Source organism: Drosophila elegans, unplaced genomic scaffold (genome assembly GCF_018152505.1).
Source record: "Drosophila elegans isolate 14027-0461.03 unplaced genomic scaffold, ASM1815250v1 contig_683, whole genome shotgun sequence".
NCBI classification, from domain to species: Eukaryota; Metazoa; Arthropoda; class Insecta; order Diptera; family Drosophilidae; genus Drosophila; species Drosophila elegans.
The window spans coordinates 275,114-295,134 of NW_024546040.1; positions in this window are offsets into that span (position 1 = coordinate 275,114).

Sequence of the window (20,021 nt, forward strand, 5' to 3'; positions counted from 1 at the left end):
TTTCAGAACACGCACAACGACCTTCGACTCAAGGCAAAAAGTCAAATTTTGAAAATCCAAACCGAAACCGGCAAAGACTTATAAGATAGTAGCCAATAAATGAACGCAGTTTGGCGGCGGTCTCAAACTAAAATCGAAGTATTTGGGTCCTTACGAAGTAACCAAAGTGAAGCACAATAATGCCTATGATGTCCAAAAAGTCGGCAATTCAGATGGACCAAAAATTTCTTCAACCTGCATAGAGTACCTTAAGCCGTGGCCCACCCTCGAAGACAAAGACGAAACATTCGAGGCGAATGTTTAATCAGAATGGCCGAATGTGGGAGTGAGATTGCATTATTCCCCGAATCCCTCCCATAAAACCCCAGCATTCGTATGACATGTCGCCCTAGACGACGACAGAAGCAGCTAAAACTAAGAAGACGAGTAGATGGTCAAAATACGCATTCCAGAGGAAGACGAGCCGATGGAAAAGAAGACGACGATCACTACAACGAGATGTGACAACGAGGAGACGAGCAGAACAACATATCGCGAGGACGAGCGTCAGTTGCTGACGGGATCGAGTTGAGTAAGGACGTACTGAAGCGAACGACGTGTGACGTCGAGACGACGGTTAAATCAAACACAAATATTCGGATTTCTTTCTGTGTTAATTAATATTAATAATCAAACTTTTAAATAATATCCTACTTAATAAATAGAATCCCCACTTATATATAACCCCTCAAAATAAGATAAGCCTAGCTTAAGATCAAAAAATTAAGACCAAAAATTTAGAAACCACACAAACAACACCTACACGAAATATCTAGACTAAGAACTGTTAATCACCTAATTAAAGGAATATATTACCTTTGCTTTCGGCACTACAAGCGTATCCACGCTCTACGTAGCGACCGCGCTTCATATTTTGAAATATGACGCACCGGTTGTCCCCTTACAACAGGGTACCGTCTGGCGAACCAACGGTGTTTTTGAGCTGGACCATATTAACGATCTAGGCCGCATTAAGCAAGTCATCGAACAAACAACCAACGAGGCTATGATAATCACCGACCAACGGATCAATGCTTTGGTCTTCTTCGGTGACCGGAATTACAGCAGTTATTCGTCAACACACTTGATGCGGTCAATTATCATTGAAATACGTGCATGATTTCAGCATGGAGAGCCCGAAAAAATGATCAACTATGTGTAATGAAATTTTAATATCCTTCTCCGCAGAAATAATCATAACAATATCCATCATAGTAGCAATCTACCTTGTTTGGAGAAAGATAACATCAACCAATGGGATCACAATGCTGCGAGACCCACCAGCGAACCTCGAACCGTAAAGGCTTAAGGATCTGTGGGACACAGTTCTTGTGGTGGGGAGGAGTTAACACCGGCTAGCGCCCCCTTCCCTTCACCCCCTCTTGCCATCCACGATACCCGACGACGACCCTTCTCATTCGACCCTCGGCCACCCACATCACACACTGTAACGAACTGATTTTCTTTATTATCTGCTCGCTACGAATGTCGTGCGGCTAGGTCAGAAGATGTAAGTGTTCGTCCGCCCTTTTGACCAGTGAAAACACACAGAAAGATTGGGAATATGCAGTGATCTTTTATTCGCCGACTTGACCCTCGGCCGGGGTGGTGTAATGGTTATGTAGAATTACGTCCTGCCGTCGTCTCCTTCCCACGTTGAACGCCTCGCTGGATCGTGCCGGCTGCGAAGTGGTGTCTTCCTCGCCCGCGCTTTGCCGGTTTATATAGGCCTCCATTTACCGCTAGTTATCGGCGTCTCCTTGCCTCCTGGTCCAAAGTCCACGGTTTTACCCTCTGCGCCCGGCACCAATATCAGGGTCCAAAGTCCGGTGCCGTCCCGTTACTTCCTTCTGCCCACGGCCCTTCGCCGCTCTCTTGTATTGCTGTCCCTCTCGGACTCTCCTTGGCTTTGTCTGGTGCTCAGTTCACCACTCTCTCTCTCTCCGCACTACCGTTACTACGGGCGAATTCGCCGCGTAACTGGTAACTGGTAGACCACTGCTTGCATGCGCTTACTCTGCTTGCTTCTTAACTTGTGGGGAGTTATTCAACTCCTCATATTCTCCCCTTACTTCGGGAATGAAAAAGAGACTCGCTGTTCTCTCTGCCTTGGTATACTCCACATTCTGACATCCTTCCCTCGACGTGTCTTCTCGTACTTGTCATCGTTCGCCTGTAGTCTTCTAGTCGACTTGCTCCTCCAGACGGTTCCCACGACGCTCACAGCTCCTTGTTGAGTTCCACAGCGCCGATTCTCCTTCCAGATTTTAAATTTCCCGCCCCCGACGTTTCCCCCGTAGACTTTAAATTCCCGCCCAGACGTTTCCCCCGTAGACTTTTGAATTCCCGCCCAGACGTTTCCCCCGAAGACTTTTGATTTCCCGCCCAGACGTTTCCCCCGATGATTTTCTCGATCTCCGTGATTTGCCTTCTCCGTCGGATGGTCACTCTACGTCATGCCGATCGGTCTCCAGTTGTTATCGGTGATATCGATATTCTCCCGTGTGACTCTCCGCTGAATGGTCACTCTCCGCCCAACCGATCGGTCTCAAATTGTTATCGATTCCGTGACCCAACGTGGCGTTGCCACTCGATGTATCGATTTTCCACAGCGTGACTCCTTGTGCCGATATTTCCAGTATTTTGTGCCCACCGATCGACACTATCGTGTAGGGCCAATCGGCCACCATGAATCGAAACGCTCCCATCCCTTGTTTATAGTGACTCCGCACAATGCTATGGTAAGCGCAATTTCCTTTCTATTTCATGTTTACTTATTTTCTTTTTCCCCAAAGCTTGGCCCAGGATTGCAGAGTTGACCTTTCCTGCCCTTGGGGCCGTTGTCAATGACCCTGCTCGGCTCATCGCTTTCTTGCGTCGTTCTGCATTTAGGTGGCAAGTGGTTTGTTTCCCTGCGACCCCGGTTTTCATGTATATTTCTCATTTCAGATTGCCGGATCATACGTAGTGCCTTTCATGTGTGTGTATCTTCCTTTTTTTTTATTGTGGCCGTTTATGTGTGTGCGCGTCATATTCGTGTTTTTCCGGCTTGGCATGCTAACTAATTAACTGTGGCCGTTTATGTGTGTGCGCGTTATTTTAATGTTTTTCCGGCTTGGCATGCTACGGTAAAGCTCTCGAGCTGTACCGTCTCCCCTCTTTCCTCGGGAAACAAAGATCTGGTCGTGGTCTTCCTCGATTCTATATAGACTCTGGCTTATGTCCGACGATATAGTCCATACGTTTTGTCGTTGCATGCTCGTGTTATCCTGCGGTCTATATAGACTCTGGCTTATGCCCGACGATATAGTCTGTACTTTTTGTCGTTGCATGCTCGTGTTATCCTGCGGTCTATATAGACTCTGGCTTATGCCCGACGCTATAGTCCGCACTACCTGATGTTGTTGCCTGACTGTGTTGTCCTTGGTTGTCTGTACCGAGTTCTTCTGTTTGTTGTTTCCTTGTGGCGGATTCTACAAATGACTGGTGAGACGAAGTCTATTACCGTGTACGGTCCGTCATATTTCGGCGCTAGCTTTGCCGCGAAACCCTCGGCTGCCTTTGACAAATGGTGCTCCTTCGCCCAGACTGTGTCCCCTATCGTTGGATTCCATTGCCTCCTTCGTAGATTGTAATGCCTGGCTTGGTCCTGAGCAGCTTTCTCCATGTTCCGGCGCACAATTTCGAAGATCTCCTTCATCTTATTGGCCTTATCTTCAGGCGTTTCCGTCTGCTTTCCTGTGCCGATGGTTTCCCTGTCGTACAGGGCGCTGGGCAGTCGAGGCTCTCGAGCCTGCGTGAGGAAACACGGGAAGTACCCTGTTGACTCCGACGTACTTGAATTTACCGCTAGCATAATCTCCGGCCACTTCTCGTCCCAATTCCTCTGGTTCTGTCCCGCAAACTGCGCTATCTGTCCGGTTTGCTCTTTCCGTCGGATTCTCCTGCGGTGTATATGGTGCCGTGAATTGTTGCTTAATACCCATTTCGCTGAGGAATTTTTTGAATGCGCGGCTGGCAAACTGAACTCCATTGTCCGTTATTACCACCTTCGGGACTCCGAACCTAGCGATGACTCTTTCTCGGAACGCCTTTTGAAGTGTTTCTGCCGTTGCTGCTCGCATTGGCACCAATTCTGTCCACTTTGAGAACCTATCTATCAGCACTAGCAGCATCTGGTTGCCATGCTTCGACCTGGGCAATGGTCCGACAAAGTCTGCACATACCGTTGCCCATGGTTCTTCGGGTATTTGCGTCAGCATTTTCCCGGCTGCCTGCATCTGGTTGGGCTTGTACTTGAGGCATGTCTCGCATTTCCGTACGTGTGCTCGGGCGTCCCTATGCATTCCTGGCCAGTAATATCGAGCCGCCAGCCTTGCAAACGTTTTCCGACTTCCCACGTGTCCAGCAGCTGGTGAGTCGTGATTCTCCTTCAGGACTGTTTCCCTCAGCCCCCGTGGGACACAGAGCTTCCATGCTGCCGCGTCTTCGCTGCCTGCTCTGTGCGGGATATGCCTGTACAACGCGCCTCCCTCCATGATGTAGTCCGGAAACTTCTGTGGCTGTTTGTTAATCTTCTCACACATATCCTTGATTCAGCTGCATGTTCCCTGCGTGTCCTCCGGAGTTTCTTTAGCTAGCCTAAAGGCTTCTGGTAGAGGCTGTCTTGACAGTGCATCAGCGACCACGTTAAGCTGCCCCTTCCTGTATGATATTTCAAAATCATACTGCTGCAGCTGCAGGGCCCACCTCGCTATTCATCCTGAGGGACTTTCGATGCTGTTCAACCATTTAAGCGCCATATGGTCCGTCACCACCTTGAAGTGGTATCCTTCCAAGTATGGTTTGAACTTCCGGATTGCCCACACGATTGCCAGGCATTCCTTTTCGCTGGTTGAATAGTTCTTTTCCGCGCCATTCAGGGTCCGGCTTGAATATGAAATGACCTTTTCGCCGCTTTCAGTTTCCTGCGTCAGGACTGCCCCTATACCATAATCGCTTGCGTCCGTCTGCAGTACGAATGGTTTATCGAAATCTGTGCATGCCAGCACAGGATCGGCCACTAGCCTTGCCTTCACCTCCTCGAATGCTTGCTGGTGCTCTGCAGTCCATGTCCATTTCGAGCCTTTCCGCAATAGGTCATTTAGTGGTTTCACTATTCGCGCAAAGTCGGGCACGAATCGCCTGTACCACGATGCTACGCCCAAGTATTGGCGCAGTTCCCGGATGGTTGTGGGTGGTTCCAGCTCGGCTATGGCTGCTACTTTTTCGGGATCAGTGCCGATTCCTTGGTTCGTAACGCGGTGTCCCAGGTAAAGGAGTTCGCTTCTGAAGAAATTACATTTTTCGGGATTTATCCTGAGGTTTGCCTGTTTAAGGCGTCGGAAAACTTCTCTTAGGTTCCTACTGTGTTCTTCCAGTGTCCGTCCGATCACGATGATGTTGTCTTGGTATGCAAACGCGTGTGGTGACATCTCCGGTCCAATAACCTGGTACAGTGCTCTCTGGAAAGTCGCCGAGTTGGAGTGTAAGCCAAATGGCATTACTTTCCACTGGAAAAGCCCCTTTCCTGGCACTGTGAACGCCGTGAATGGCCTGCTATTTTCTTCTAGAGGAATTTGCCAGTATCCATCTTTCAAATCCAGACTGCTTTTGTATCTCGCCTCCCCCAAATGGTCCAATATGTAATTTATCCTTGGCATCAAATAAGCATCTTTGGATGGATTTGGCATTGATCTGTCTAAAGTCGACACAAAGCCTCCTCTGACCTGTCTTTTTCTTCACCATGACTATCGGGGAGCTGTACGGACTTCTCGAGTGTTCTTTGCATCCCTTCTCCAGCAACTCGTCGACTTTCGCATTGATTTCCCCTTGAACTTTTGGTTTTTTCGGGTATTGCTTTGATTGCTTTGTCGTCTTTCATGGTGATTCGGTGCTCGCCTATGTTGGATGTTCCACTCATTGTTCGAAATTCCACGAGCTCCTGCTCTAGGAAATTTTCAACATTGCATTCCTCAGAGGTGATTTGCACCACTGCCACGGACATTTTTTCCTCTAACCACCCGTTGTGCCTTCTTCTTTTTGGGATCACCACTGTATGTCCGGCACACCTTATTTCGACGCCGACTCCTGTGAGGAAATTCCATCCCAGCACCTGCGAGTCTACCACTCCTGGTAAGATCAACAGGCTCATGGGCAATCGCTTATTGCCGAATTCGATTTCCACCTCGAGCTGCGTGTTTATCCCGCTGCACCTGCCATCTGCCAACCTAACTTGCCTTCTCGTCCTTGTAATCTTTCCATAAGCAGCCAGTGTATCCGCCATCTCCTCGCTTATAAAGCTCGCTGTTGCTCCGGTGTCGATTGTGGCTTTGTGTGAGGTTCTGCCAATCTGTACCGCTGCGGATAACTGCTGCACTTCTTCGATTAAATCGCCAGTTAGTTTGGAGAGACAACACCTTGCGACCCCCGATCGCGGGCCATTTCCCGATCTCTGGCAGCACTCTACACTCCTCACCCCCACCTTGCCGCAAGTCCAGCAGAAAAGCAGCCTCTGGTTTTGGCATCCTCTTGCCCAATGTCCGTGACCGCCACACCGTCTACAAGCTTCGTGTGGGTTCACGATGTGTGTCTGTGACCTGTGGGCTCTTGGAGCTGCGCTGGGTGGTCTCTGATTGGTATTCGGTGGCCCCCATAACGTGCTCTGGTGGTTGTAGGTGTTTGGAGTCCATTGTCTTGGACCGTCAATAGGTGCTTGGTGTCCGCCTTCTTCTTCGCACCTTCTACACGTGACTTGTGGTGCTGTTGTTTTGCTTCGCGAGAATTTGTTTTCTTGAATAAATGCTTCTCGCTCTTTCTCGAGTTCTTCATACTCGTCAGCCAGTACCATTAGAGACTCTAGATCGTCTATCTTATACGTCCTCAGGGAAATCCTCAGGTCACACGTGCAGTTTTCCTTTATCTGCTCGAGTGTTTCCTTTGGGGAAACCATATCAACCATATAGTCCTTGAACGACTCTCTAAAGCCCTATTTCCTTTGTTTGACCTGATCTGCGAGCTTTGTGAAGAAACCCCTTGGCAGGAAATACGTTTGAAAACTGTCGCTGAACTCTCCCCATGTCCTCCAGTGTTTATTGTTTGATATGAACCATTTTAGGGCCTTGCCTTGCAGCAATTCAGGCATGGCTCGGGGAATGAGGTTCAGGTTCAAACCGTATGTGTTTGCTGATCATTCCACTTGTTCCAGAAACTCCAGTGGTTTCTCCGTGCCGTCAAACTTGAACGACCATTCCCTGACTTGCTTCGCGACTTTTGCATAGTCTGATGCGCTGGGCCTTTGCTGTTCTGTTCTTCTTTCTTGGCTTGGGCCCCTGGATCTTCCTGCCTCCTTCATGCTCTCAACGCCCAGGCTGGCTATGAGCTGTTCGGCGTCTGGGACTTGTAACTTGCCGCTCGAGCTTGGTTTGTCGTACAATTCCTCCAGCTCAGCCCAAATTTCCGCCATTCCTGGGTCGTTTTGTGTCTTCGTAACATACTCTGAAAGGGCCTTTCGCATGTCGTCCGACTTGCCCTCCAGGATAATGCCAAGCTTGGCTGCCACCTTTGGGAAATCCTCTTTCTTGAGGAGATAGATCCAATTTTTCCCCATTTCTGTTTATTGCTGTATTTTCACTGTCAGGACAATCACGTTGGGCGCCAGATGTAACGAACTGATTTTCTTTATTATCTGCTCGCTACGAATGTCGTGCGGCTAGGTCAGAAGATGTTAGTGTTCGTCCCACCAAATTTATATATACGTGACCGCCCTTTTGACCAGTGAAAACACACAGAAAGATTGGGAATATGCAGTGATCTTTTATTCGCCGACTTGACCCTCGGCCGGGGTGGTGTAATGGTTATGTAGAATTACGTCCTGCCGTCGTCTCCTTCCCACGTTGAACGCCTCGCTGGATCGTGCCGGCTGCGAAGTGGTGTCTTCCTCGCCGGTTTCGCTTGCGATGTCTTCCGCCACCCTTGGCTCGGCGGGTTTACAGGGACTAGGGATGCGTCACCGTTCCCAGACTAGGGTGAACAGGCACTGTGCTCTCAAGGCGTACGCCTTTCGCAGCCGCAGCCGCAGCCTCCTGTCCCTTGCTGTCCCGGCCGGTCGCACCGGACGTCGGCTCAGTTTCTACTCGACGGTTCAGGCGTACGCCGAAAGCCGCCAACGCAGTCCCTGGGTCAAACGCCAGGTTCTAGACGAACGCTTCCACCCTACCCTCTCTGCTGCAGGCTTAAGAATTCGAAGTATAGGCTGCTCGCTCGACGCTCGTTTTCGTCGTCCTTGTTCCGCCTCCAGCTATCTCGACCAGCTCCGCTCCTTGTTGGCGACTCGGTAAGCTGCCGTTCTGGGACTCTAGCGGTGGACCGCTGTGCTCTCAACGCATACGCCTTTCGAGACACCAGCTGAACAAACGCGCGTCCTTCCGGGCTATTCGTAGCAGGACCTTGTACAGTTCCTGCAGAACGATCAGGCATACGCCGGAGTTCGCCAATGCAGTCCTTGTAGGCAGGCTCCTCTCCTTGTTGGCGACTCGGTAAGCTGCCGTTCTAGGACTCTAGCGGTGGACCGCTGTGCTCTCAACGCATACGCCTTTCGAGACACCAGCTGAACAAACGCGCGTCCTTCCGGGCTAGTCGCACCAGGACCTTGTACAGCTCCTGCAGGACGATCAGGCATACGCCGGAGTTCACTAATGCAGTCCTTGTAGGCAGGTAGCTAGTTCTAGACACTTTGCTTCGGAGCCCACGGTTCTTCGTCGAAGGACTCTATTTGTTCACTTTGTCGGACACGCCGGGTGGGATGCGAAGCTCAAATCCGTGTGATGCCGTAAGGACATCAGCTACCTGTGTCTCGATTCGGAAACTTTAGCTCTAAGTCCCGAACGTCTTGACGTAGCGGTCTTGTTTCCTTGATGACTCCGCACGACTTTACTTGCTCCTTCACGATGTTTCACTGGTTACTTGTTCACTTGATGACTGTTACTTGTTGACTTTGTAGAATCGACTGATTCAGCTTCCTGCGCTCGGCCGGTTTATATAGGCCTCCATTTACCGCTAGTTATCGGCGTCTCCTTGCCTCCTGATCCAAAGTCCACGGTTTTACCCTCTGCGCCCGGCACTAATATCAGGGTCCAAAGTCCGGTGCCGTCCCGTTACTTCCTGCCCACGGCCCTTCGCCGCTCTCTTGTATTGCTGTCCCTCTCGGACTCTCCTTGGCTTTGTCTGGTGTTCAGTTCACCACTCTCTCTCTCACCGCACTACCGTTACTACGAGCGAATTCGCCGCGTAACTGGTAAGTGGTAGGCCACTGCTTTCATGCGCTTACTCTGCTTGCTTCTTAACTTGTGGGGAATTATTCAACTCCTCGCAACACATTCAGTTCAAGTGGCTGCAATGACCCGGCCGCTATGCCACAAGAGCTACAGCGGCAGAACCAGCAATAGCGACGGCGGCAGCAGCAGCTAAACAGCGGCAGAGATGTGACAGCAGCGATGCAGCGGCAGCGACGCGACGATGGAGACAGAGCGACAGCGGCAGCGCCAAAACGACAGCGGCAGCGCCAGAACGTCAGTGGCAGCGCCAGAACGTCAGCGGCATAAGAGCAACGGCAGCAACAGGCAAGCGGAAGACTGTTGACCGCCCGCTAGCTGCCTCAGCTCAACAGCCGCCACCCCTACCACTACAACGAGATGTGACGACGAGGAGACGAGCAGAGCAACATATCGAGAGGACGAGTGATAGTTGCTGACGGGATCGAGTTGAGTAAAGATGTGCTCAAGCGAACGACGTGTGACGACAAAATAACGGTTAAATCAAACACAAAGATTCAGATTTCTTACTATTTTAATTAATATAAATTATCAAATTTTTCAATAATAACCTACTTTGTAAATAAAAACCCCACATTTCGGAGCTTGCCGGGACGTATCCGAGAAAAGCTGAAGGTGAAAGTGAAAAGTGACTAAGGACGACTATGAAAATAATATTTTCATAAACCCAAATGTGTATACAAGTTAACACGGTTTCACAGCAACACGGAAGTTCCCAAGCTGATCATGCATAACCGAATAAAATAATGCAAGACCAACGACACCTGCGGATGTTGCACAACGACGTTGCCCAAATCCCAAGCTTTGGTCAGCGCAATCAGCGGGCAATGCACTCCGATGCAACGGCGGCTACCCAACACCATGAATGGGCAGCCGGGTCAGCACATCTAGGGCACAGAATTAATGTACTTAGAAGTTAGTTGAATTTTGGAAATAAATCGTGACGGTCAAACCTCGCAATTACCAAGTCTTCTCATTCGTACAGTATAGTGCGTCTTAAAATAATTAATTAATTAATAATTAAATTTATAATTAAATGAAAACCATGTAAGTAGAGTGTTCATTGATATTCCCACTATTTCCATTTTGCAAAATATTTTAAAATTATTAAATATAAGTGATTTTTCAAGAGTCTCAGTTAAAAAAAAAAGGCACAAGTTCGGAAACTTTTTAAAAAAAAATTAAATACAAAAGAAACAAAATTCTTTGTTCTTTGTGTTAAAATCATATGAGTGTTAGTGAGATAGAAGAATTGTTAGACAGATTTCAAAAGCTAAACACCGCGGGAAGTTCACGACAAAATAGTTCAAACATGACATTGACCAGTGAACAATTAAAACTCGCCGCGCAGGAAAAAAGCTTTGAGCAAAAATTAAAAGATGTTCAGAAGCGATTAGGTGGTGTAAATATCGGCACACCAGAAGTAGAAACGAATAAGGATGCCGAAATCATAATAGGTATCGAGTGCTGCGAAACGTTAGATATTATGAAGACCCTGCCGGACTTTGAGGGAAAGAATGAGACATACGTCTCTTGGAGGAAAGCGGCGCATACCGCCTACAAAGTATACAAAGTATAAAAATATGATAGCAGTTCCAAACACTACCAAGCTTTAGGCATTCTCCGAAACAAAATAAAAGGCTCAGCCGATATGGTTCTCTTGTCGTTCGACACGCCTTTCAATTTTAAAGCTATTATTAACAGGCTTGACTTTACATACGCGGATAAACGACCGATATATTTAATAGAACAAGAGATGTCAACACTCCGTCAAGGAAACATGACACTTCTGCAATACTATGTGACGAAGTAGAGAAAAAGCTGACTCTGCTAATAAACAAGACAATTATGACCTACGACAACACCGTAGCTGCCTCACTGAACGAAAAATACAGAGCAGACGCGCTACGAGTAATTATTTCGGGCACAAGAAAATCGCTTAGCGACGTTCTTTTTTCGGCAAGACCAACAGATCTTCCTTCCGCTTTAGCATTGGCCCAAGAAGTAGACGCTAATCATGAGCAATACATGTTCGCAAGTAGTTTTGCACGTAGCACGGAGGAAAAACACCAAAGGGCTGAACAAAGAAGTACAACGACAGACGCTAAGTTTAACCCAAATGGTAAAAATTCCCACTTTAATAAAATACCAACAAGACAGCCACCCAGACAGGATCCGACACAACCAATGGACGTTAATCCCTCATTATCCCGTTTTAGACAACCAACCCAAAACCAACAAAGTGGACCGTTTTCAAGGCAAATTCAAAACGCTTACCAAAATATTCAACCCTACGGTAACAATAATCAGGGACAGACGTTTAAAAGGCCCAATAGTAGTAGCGCTAGATATACAGGACCAAAACACCAGAGGATAAACCATCTGGCTCTAGAAAACGACCCACCAAATGAAACCAATAATGAATACCCGGCAGTAGCCGAAGAGGAATGTGAGAACATCGACGATGACTTAGTAGAATACGATGAAATACATTTTTTAGGCATAACTCCCTGCTCCCATTCAAAGAAAGGGATATCGCAGGGAGAAAAATAAAACTTTTAATTGACACAGGGGCTTCCAAGAATTACATCAAATCTATGAAGGAATTAAAAAACGTTATTTTCGTAAACAAACCATTTTCTATAAAATCAATTGTAACGAACTGATTTTCTTTATTATCTGCTCGCTACGAATGTCGTGCGGCTAGCTCAGAAGATGTAAGTGTTCGTCCCACCAAATTTATATATACGTGACCGCCCTTTGACCAGTGAAAACACACAGAAAGATTGGGAGTATGCAGTGATCTTTTATTCGCCGACTTGACCCTCGACCGGGGTGGTGTATTGGTTATGTAGAATCACGTCCTGCCGTCGTCTCCTTCACACGTTGAACGCCTCTCTGGATCGTGCCGGCTGCGAAGTGGTGTCTTCCTCGCCGGTTTTGCTTGCGATGTCTTCTTCCACCCTTGGCTCGGCGGGTTTACAGGGACTAGGGATGCGTCACCGTTCCCAGACTAGGGTGAACAGGCACTGTGCTCTCAAGGCGTACGCCTTTCGCAGCCGCAGCCTCCTGTCCCTTGCTCTGTCCCGGCCGGTCGCACCGGACGTCGGCTCAGTTTCTACCTGACGGTTCAGGCGTACGCCGGAAGCCGCCAACGCAGTCCCTGGGTCAAACGCCAGGTTCTAGACGGACGCTTCCACCCTACCCTCTCTGCCGCAGGCTTAAGAATTCGACGTGTGGGCTGCTCGCTCGACGCTCGTTTTCGTCGTCCTGGGTCCTCGTTGTCCTTGTCCGCCTCCAGCTATCTCGACCAGCTCCGCTCCTTGTTGGCGACTCGTAAGCTGCCGTTCTGGGACTCTAGCGGTGGACCGCTGTGCTCTCAACGCATACGCCTTTCGAGACACCAGCTGAACAAACGCGCGTCCTTCCGGGCTAGTCGCACCAGGACCTTGTACAGTTCCTGCAGGACGATCAGGCATACGCCGGAGTTCGCCAATGCAGTCCTTGTAGGCAGGTAGCTAGTTCTGGACACTTTGCTTCTGAGCCCACGGTTCTTCGTCGAAGGACTCTATTTGTTCACTTTGTCGGACACGCCGGGTGGGATGCCAAGCTCAAATCGCGACAGAAGTTGTAACAAAGCGCCTGGACTTAGCCGTGTGATGCCGTAAGGACCTCAGCTACCTGTGTCTCAATTCGGAGACTTTAGCTCTAAGTCCCGAACGTCTCGACGTAGCGATCTTGTTTCCTTGATGACTCCGTACGGCTTTGCTTGCTCCTTCACCATGTTTCACTGGTTACTTGTTCACTTGATGACTGTTACTTGTTGACTTGATAGAAATCGACTGATCCAGCTTCCTGCGCTCGGCCGGTTTATATAGGCCTCCATTTACCGCTAGTTATCGGCGTCTCCTTGCCTCCTGGTCCAAAGTCCACGGTTTTACCGTTCGACCTTTCGCCCTCTGCGCCCGGCACCAATATCAGGGTCCAAAGTCCGGTGCCGTCCCGTTACTTCCTTCTGCCCACGGCCCTTCGCCGCTCTTTCGTATTGCTGTCCCTCTCGGACTCTCCTTGGCTTTGTCTGGTGCTCAGTTCCCCACTCTCTCTCTCTCCGCACTACCGTTACTACGGGCGAATTCGCCGCGTAACTGGTAACTGGTAGGCCACTGCTTGCATGCGCTTACTCTGCTTGCTTCTTAACTTGTGGGGAGTTATTCAACTCCTCACATTCTCCCCTCACTTCGGGAATGAAAAAGAGACTCGCTGCTCTCTCTGCCTTGGTATACTCCACATTCTGACATCCTTCCCTCGACGTGTCTCTCCTCGTACTTGTCCTCGTTCGCCTGTAGTCTTCCAGTCGACTCGCTCTTCCAGATGGTTCCCACGACGCTCACAGCTCCTTATGGAGTTCCACAGCGCCGATCCTCCTTCCAGATTTTGAATTTCCCGCCCAGACGTTTCCTCCGTAGACTTTAACTTCCCGCCCAGACGTTTCCCCCGTAGACTTTTGAATTCCCGACCAGACGTTTCCCCCGTAGACTTTAAATTCTCGCCCAGACGTTTCCCCCGTAGACTTTTGAATTCCCGCCCGGACGTTTCCCCCGATGATTTTTGAATTCCCGATATGTCTTCTCCGTCGGATGGCCACTCTACATCGTGCCGATCGGTCTCCAGTTGTTATCGGGGATATCGATATTCTCCCGTGTGACTCTCCGCTGTATGGTCACTCTCCTCCCAACCGATCGGTCTCCAGTTGTTATCGATTCCGTGACCCAACGTGGCGTTGCCACTCGATGTATCGATTTTCCACAGCGTGACTCCTTGTGCCGATATTTCCAGTATTTTGTGCCCACCGATCGACACTATCGTGTAGGGCCAATCGGTGACCATGAATCGAAACGCCCCCATCCCTTGTTTATAGTGACCCCGCACAATGATATGGTAAGCGCAATTTCCTTTCTATTTCATGTTTACTTATTTTCTCTTTCCCCCAAAGCTTGGCCCAGGATTGCAGAGTTGACCTTTCCTGCCCTTGGGGCCGGTGTCAATGACCCTGCCCGGCTCATCGCTTTCTTGCGTCGTTCTGCATTTAGTTGGCAAGTGGTTTGTTTCCCTGCGACCCCGGTTTTCATGTATATTTCTCATTTCAGATTGCCGGATCATACGTAGTGCCTTTCATGTGTGTGTATCTTTCCTTTTTTTTTTTTTTATTGTGACCGTTTATGTGTGTGCGCGTCATATTCGTGTTTTTCCGGCTTGGCCTGCTAGCTAATTAACTGTGGCCGTTTATGTGTGTGCGTGTTATTTTAGTGTTTTTCCGGCTTGGCATGCTACGGTAAAGCTCTCGAGCTGTACCGTCTCCCCTCTTTCCTCGGGAATGAAAAAGATCTGGTCGTGGTCTTCCTCGATCCGTACAGAGTCTGCCGACGCTACGGATTGTTGTTGGCCGGCGGTCTTTTCGGTTTCTTGTACTGTGCATCACCTTATTCTTCGCGGCGTATTAATGGATGACTCTGGCTTCATGCCCGACGCAGAATCTGTTTGCCTCGTTGTCTGGGTCACTGTGCCTCCTTTTTATCTGCGTTCTATATAGACTCTGGCTTATGCCCGACGATATAGTCCGTACGTTTTGTCGTTGCATGCTCGTGTTATCCTGCGGTCTATATAGACTCTGGCTTATGCCCGACGATATAGTCCGCACGTTTTGTCGTTGCATGCTCGTGTTATCCTGCGGTCTATATAGACTCTGGCTTATGCCCGACGATATAGTCTGTACTTTTTGTCGTTGCATGCTCGTGTTATCCTGCGGTCTATATAGACTCTGGCTTATGCCCGACGCTATAGTCCGCACCACCTGATGTTATTGCCTGCTTGTGTTGTCCTTGCTTGTCTGTACCGGGTTCTTGTGTTTGTTGTTTAAGCTCACTGACGTGGACTGTTCGTTCTTTTTGCGTATCCTTGTGGCGGAGTTTACAAATGACTGGTGAGACGAAGTCTATTACCGTGTACGGTCCGTCGTATCTCGGCGCTAGCTTTGCCGCGAAACCCTCGGCTGCCTTTGACAGATGGTGCTCCTTCGCCCAGACTGTGTCCCCTATCGTTGGATTCCATTGCCTCCTTCGTAGATTGTAATGCCTGGCTTGGTCCTGAGCAGCCTTCTCCATGTTCCGGCGCACAATTTCGAAGATCTCCTTCATCTTATTGGCCTTATCTTCAGGCGTTTCCGTCTGCTTTCCCGTGCCGATGGTTTCCCTGTCGTACAGGGCGTTGGGCAGTCGAGGCTCTCGAGCCTGCGTGAGGAAACACGGGGAGTACCCTGTTGACTCCGACGTACTTGAATTTACCGCTAGCATAATCTCCGGCCACTTCTCGTCCCAATTCCTCTGGTTCTGTCCCGCAAACTGTGCTATCATGGTTTTAACTGTCCGGTTTGCTCTTTCCGTCGGATTCTCCTGCGGTGTATATGGTGCCGTGAATTGTTGCTTAATGCCCATTTCGCTGAGGAATTTTTTGAATGCACGGCTGGCAAACTGAACTCCATTGTCCGTTATTACCACCTTCGGGACTCCGAACCTAGCGATGACTCTTTCTCGGAATGCCTTTTGAAGTGATTCTGCCGTTGCTGCTCGCAGTGGCACCAATTCTGTCCATTTTGAGAACCTATCTATCAGAACTAGCAGCATCTGGTTGCCATGCTTCGACCTGGGCAATGGTCCGACAAAGTCTGCACATACCGTTGCCCACGGTTCTTCGGGTATTTGCGTCAGCATTTTCCCGGCTGCCTGCATCTGGTTGGGCTTGTACCGGAGGCATGTCTCGCATTTCCGTACGTGTGCTCTGGCGTCCCTATGCATTCCTGGCCAGTAATATCGAGCCGCCAGCCTTGCGATCGTTTTCCGACTTCCCACGTGTCCCGCAGCTGGTGAGTCGTGATTCTCCTTCAGGACTGTTTCCCTCAGCCCCCGTGGGACACAGAGCTTCCATGCTGCCACGTCTTCGCTGCCTGCTCTGTGCGGGATATGCCTGTACAATGCGCCTCCCTCCATGATGTAGTCTGGAAACTTCTGTGGCTGTTTGTTAATCTTCTCACACATATCCTTGATCCAACTGCATGTTCCCTGCGTGTCCTCCGGAGTTTCTTTAGCTAGCCTAAAGGCCTCTGGTAGAGGCTGTCTTGACAGTGCATCAGCGACCACGTTAAGCTGCCCCTTCCTGTATGATATTTCAAAATCATACTGCTGCAGCTCCAGGGCCCACCTCGCTATTCTTCCTGAGGGACTTTCGATGCTGTTCAACCATTTAAGCGCCATATGGTCCGTCACCACCTTGAAGTGGTATCCTTCTAAGTATGGTTTGAGCTTCCGGATTGCCCACACGATTGCCAGGCATTCCTTTTCGCTGGTTGAGTAGTTCTTTTCCGCGCCATTCAGGGTCCGGCTTGAATATGAAATGACCTTTTCGCCGTTTTCCGTTTCCTGCGTCAGGACTGCCCCTATACCATAATCGCTTGCGTCCGTCTGCAGTACGAATGGTTTATCGAAATCCGGGCATGCCAGCACAGGATCGGCCACTAGCCTTGCCTTCACCTCCTCGAATGCCTGCTGGTGCTCTGGAGTCCATGTCCATTTCGTGCCTTTCCGCAATAGATCGTTTAGTGGTTTTACTATTCGCGCAAAGTCGGGCACGAATCGCCTGTACCACGATGCTACGCCCAAGTATTGGCGCAACTCCCGGATGGTCGTGGGTGGTTCCAGCTCGGCTATGGCTGCTACTTTTTCGGGATCGGTGCCGATTCCTTGGTCCGTAACGCGGTGTCCCAGGTAAAGCAGTTCGCTTTTGAAGAAATTACATTTTTCGGGATTTATCCTCAGGTTGGCCTGTTTAAGGCGTCGGAACACTTCCCTCAGGTTACTTCTGTGTTCTTCCAGTGTCCGTCCGATCACGATGATGTCGTCTTGGTATGCAAACGCGTGTGGTGACATCTCCGGTCCAATAACCTGATCCAGTGCTCTCTGGAAAGTCGCCGAGGCGGAGTGTAACCCAAATGGCATTACTTTCCACTGGAAAAGCCCCTTCCCTGGCACTGTGAACGCCGTGAATTGCCTGCTATTTTCTTCCAGAGGAATTTGCCAGTATCCGTCTTTCAAATCCAGACTGCTTATGTATCTTGCCTCCCTCAATTGGTCCAATATGTAATTTATCCTTGGCATCGGATAAGCATCTTTGATGGATTTGGCATTGATCTGTCTAAAGTCGACACAAAGCCTCCACTGACCTGTCTTTTTCTTCACCATGACTATCGGGGAGCTGTACGGGCTTCTCGAGTGTTCTATGCACCCCTTCTCCAGCAACTCGTCGACTTTCGCATTGATTTCCCCTTGAACCTTTGGATTTTTCGGGTAGTATCTCTGTTTGATTGGCTTGTCGTCCTTCATGGTGATTCGGTGTTCGGCTATGTTGGAAGTTCCACTCATTGTTCGAAACTCCGCGAGCTCCTGCTCTAGAAATTTTTCAACGTCGCATTCCTCCGAGTTGGTTTGCACCACTGCCACGGACAATTTTTCCTCTAACCACCCGTTGTGCCTTCTTCTTTCTGGGATCACCACTGTATGTCCGGCACACCTTATTTCGGCGCCGACTCCTGTGAGGAAATTCCATCCCAGCACCAGCGAGTCTACCACTCCTGGTAAGATCAACAGGCTCATGGGCAATCGCTTATTGCCGAATTCGATTTCCACCTCGAGCTGCGTGTTTATCCCGCTGCACCTGCCATCTGCCAACCTAACTTGCCTTCTCGTCCTTGTAATCCTTCCATAAGCAGCCAGTGTATCCGCCAGCTCCTCGCTTATAAAGCTCGCTGTTGCTCCGGTGTCGATTGTGGCTTTGTGTGAGGTTCTGCCAATCTGTACCGCTGCGGATAACTGCTGCTCTTCTTCGATTAAATCGCCAGTTAGTTTGGAGAGACAACACCTTGCGACCCCTGCTCGCCTCTCTGTGGCTGGGATCGCAGGCCATTTCCCGATCTTTGGCAGCACTCTACACTCCTCACCCCCACCTTGCCGCAAGTCCAGCAGAAAAGCAGCCTTTGGTTTTGGCATCCTCTTGCCCAATGTCCGTGACCGCCACACCGTCTACAAGCTTCGTGTGGGTTCACGATGTGTGTCTGTGACCTGTGGGCTCTTGGAGCTGCGCTGGGTGGTCTCTGATTGGTATTGGGTGGCCTCCATAACGTGCTCTGGTGGTTGTAGGTGTTTGGCGTCCATTGTCTTGGACCGTCAATAGGTGCTTGGTGTCCGCCTTCTTCGTCGCACCTTCTACACGTGACCTGTGGTGTTGTTGTTTTGCTTCGCGAGAATTTGTTTTCTTGAATAAATGCTTCTCGCTCTTTCTCGAGTTCTTCATACTCGTCAGCCAGCACCATTAGAGACTCTAGATCGTCTATCTTATATGTCCTCAGGGAAATCCTCAGGTCAGGCGTGCAGTTTTCCTTTATCTGCTCGAGTGTTTCCTTTGGGGAGTAGCCAAGTGGTCTCATCATGGTTTGCATGTCAACCATATAGTCCTTGAACGACTCTCTAAAGCCCTGTTTCCTTTGTTTGACCTGATCTGCGAGCTTTGTGAAGAAACCCCTTGGCAGGAAATACGTTTGAAAACTGTCGCTGAACTCTCCCCATGTCCTCCAGTGTTTATTGTTTGATATGAACCATTTTAGGGCCTTGCCTTGCAGCAATTCAGGCATGGCTCGGGGAATGAGGTTCAGGTTCAAACCGTATGTGTTTGCTGACCATTCCACTTGTTCCAGAAACTCCAGTGGTTTCTCCGTGCCGTCAAACTTGAACGACCATTCCCTGACTTGCTTCGCGACTTTTGCATAGTCTGGTGCGCTGGGCCTTTGCTGTTCTGTTCTTCTTTCTTGGCTTGGGCCCCTGGATCTTCCTGCCTCCTTCATGCTCTCAACGCCCAGGCTGGCTATGAGCTGTTCGGCGTCTGGGACTTGTAACTTGCCGCTCGAGCTTGGTTTGTCGTATAACTCCTCCAGCTCAGCCCAAATTTCCGCCATTCCTGGGTCGTTTTGTGTCTTCGTAACATATTCTGAAAGGGCCTTTCGCATGTCGTCCGACTTGCCCTCCAGGATAATGCCAAGCTTGGCTGCCACCTTTGGGAAATCCTCTTTCTTGAGGAGATAGATCCAATTTTTCCCCATTTCTGTTTATTGCTGTATTTTCACTGTCAGGACAATCACGTTGGGCGCCAGATGTAACGAACTGATTTTCTTTATTATCTGCTCGCTACGAATGTCGTGCGGCTAGCTCAGAAGATGTAAGTGTTCGTCCCACCAAATTTATATATACGTGACCGCCCTTTGACCAGTGAAAACACACAGAAAGATTGGGAGTATGCAGTGATCTTTTATTCGCCGACTTGACCCTCGACCGGGGTGGTGTATTGGTTATGTAGAATCACGTCCTGCCGTCGTCTCCTTCACACGTTGAACGCCTCTCTGGATCGTGCCGGCTGCGAAGTGGTGTCTTCCTCGCCGGTTTTGCTTGCGATGTCTTCTTCCACCCTTGGCTCGGCGGGTTTACAGGGACTAGGGATGCGTCACCGTTCCCA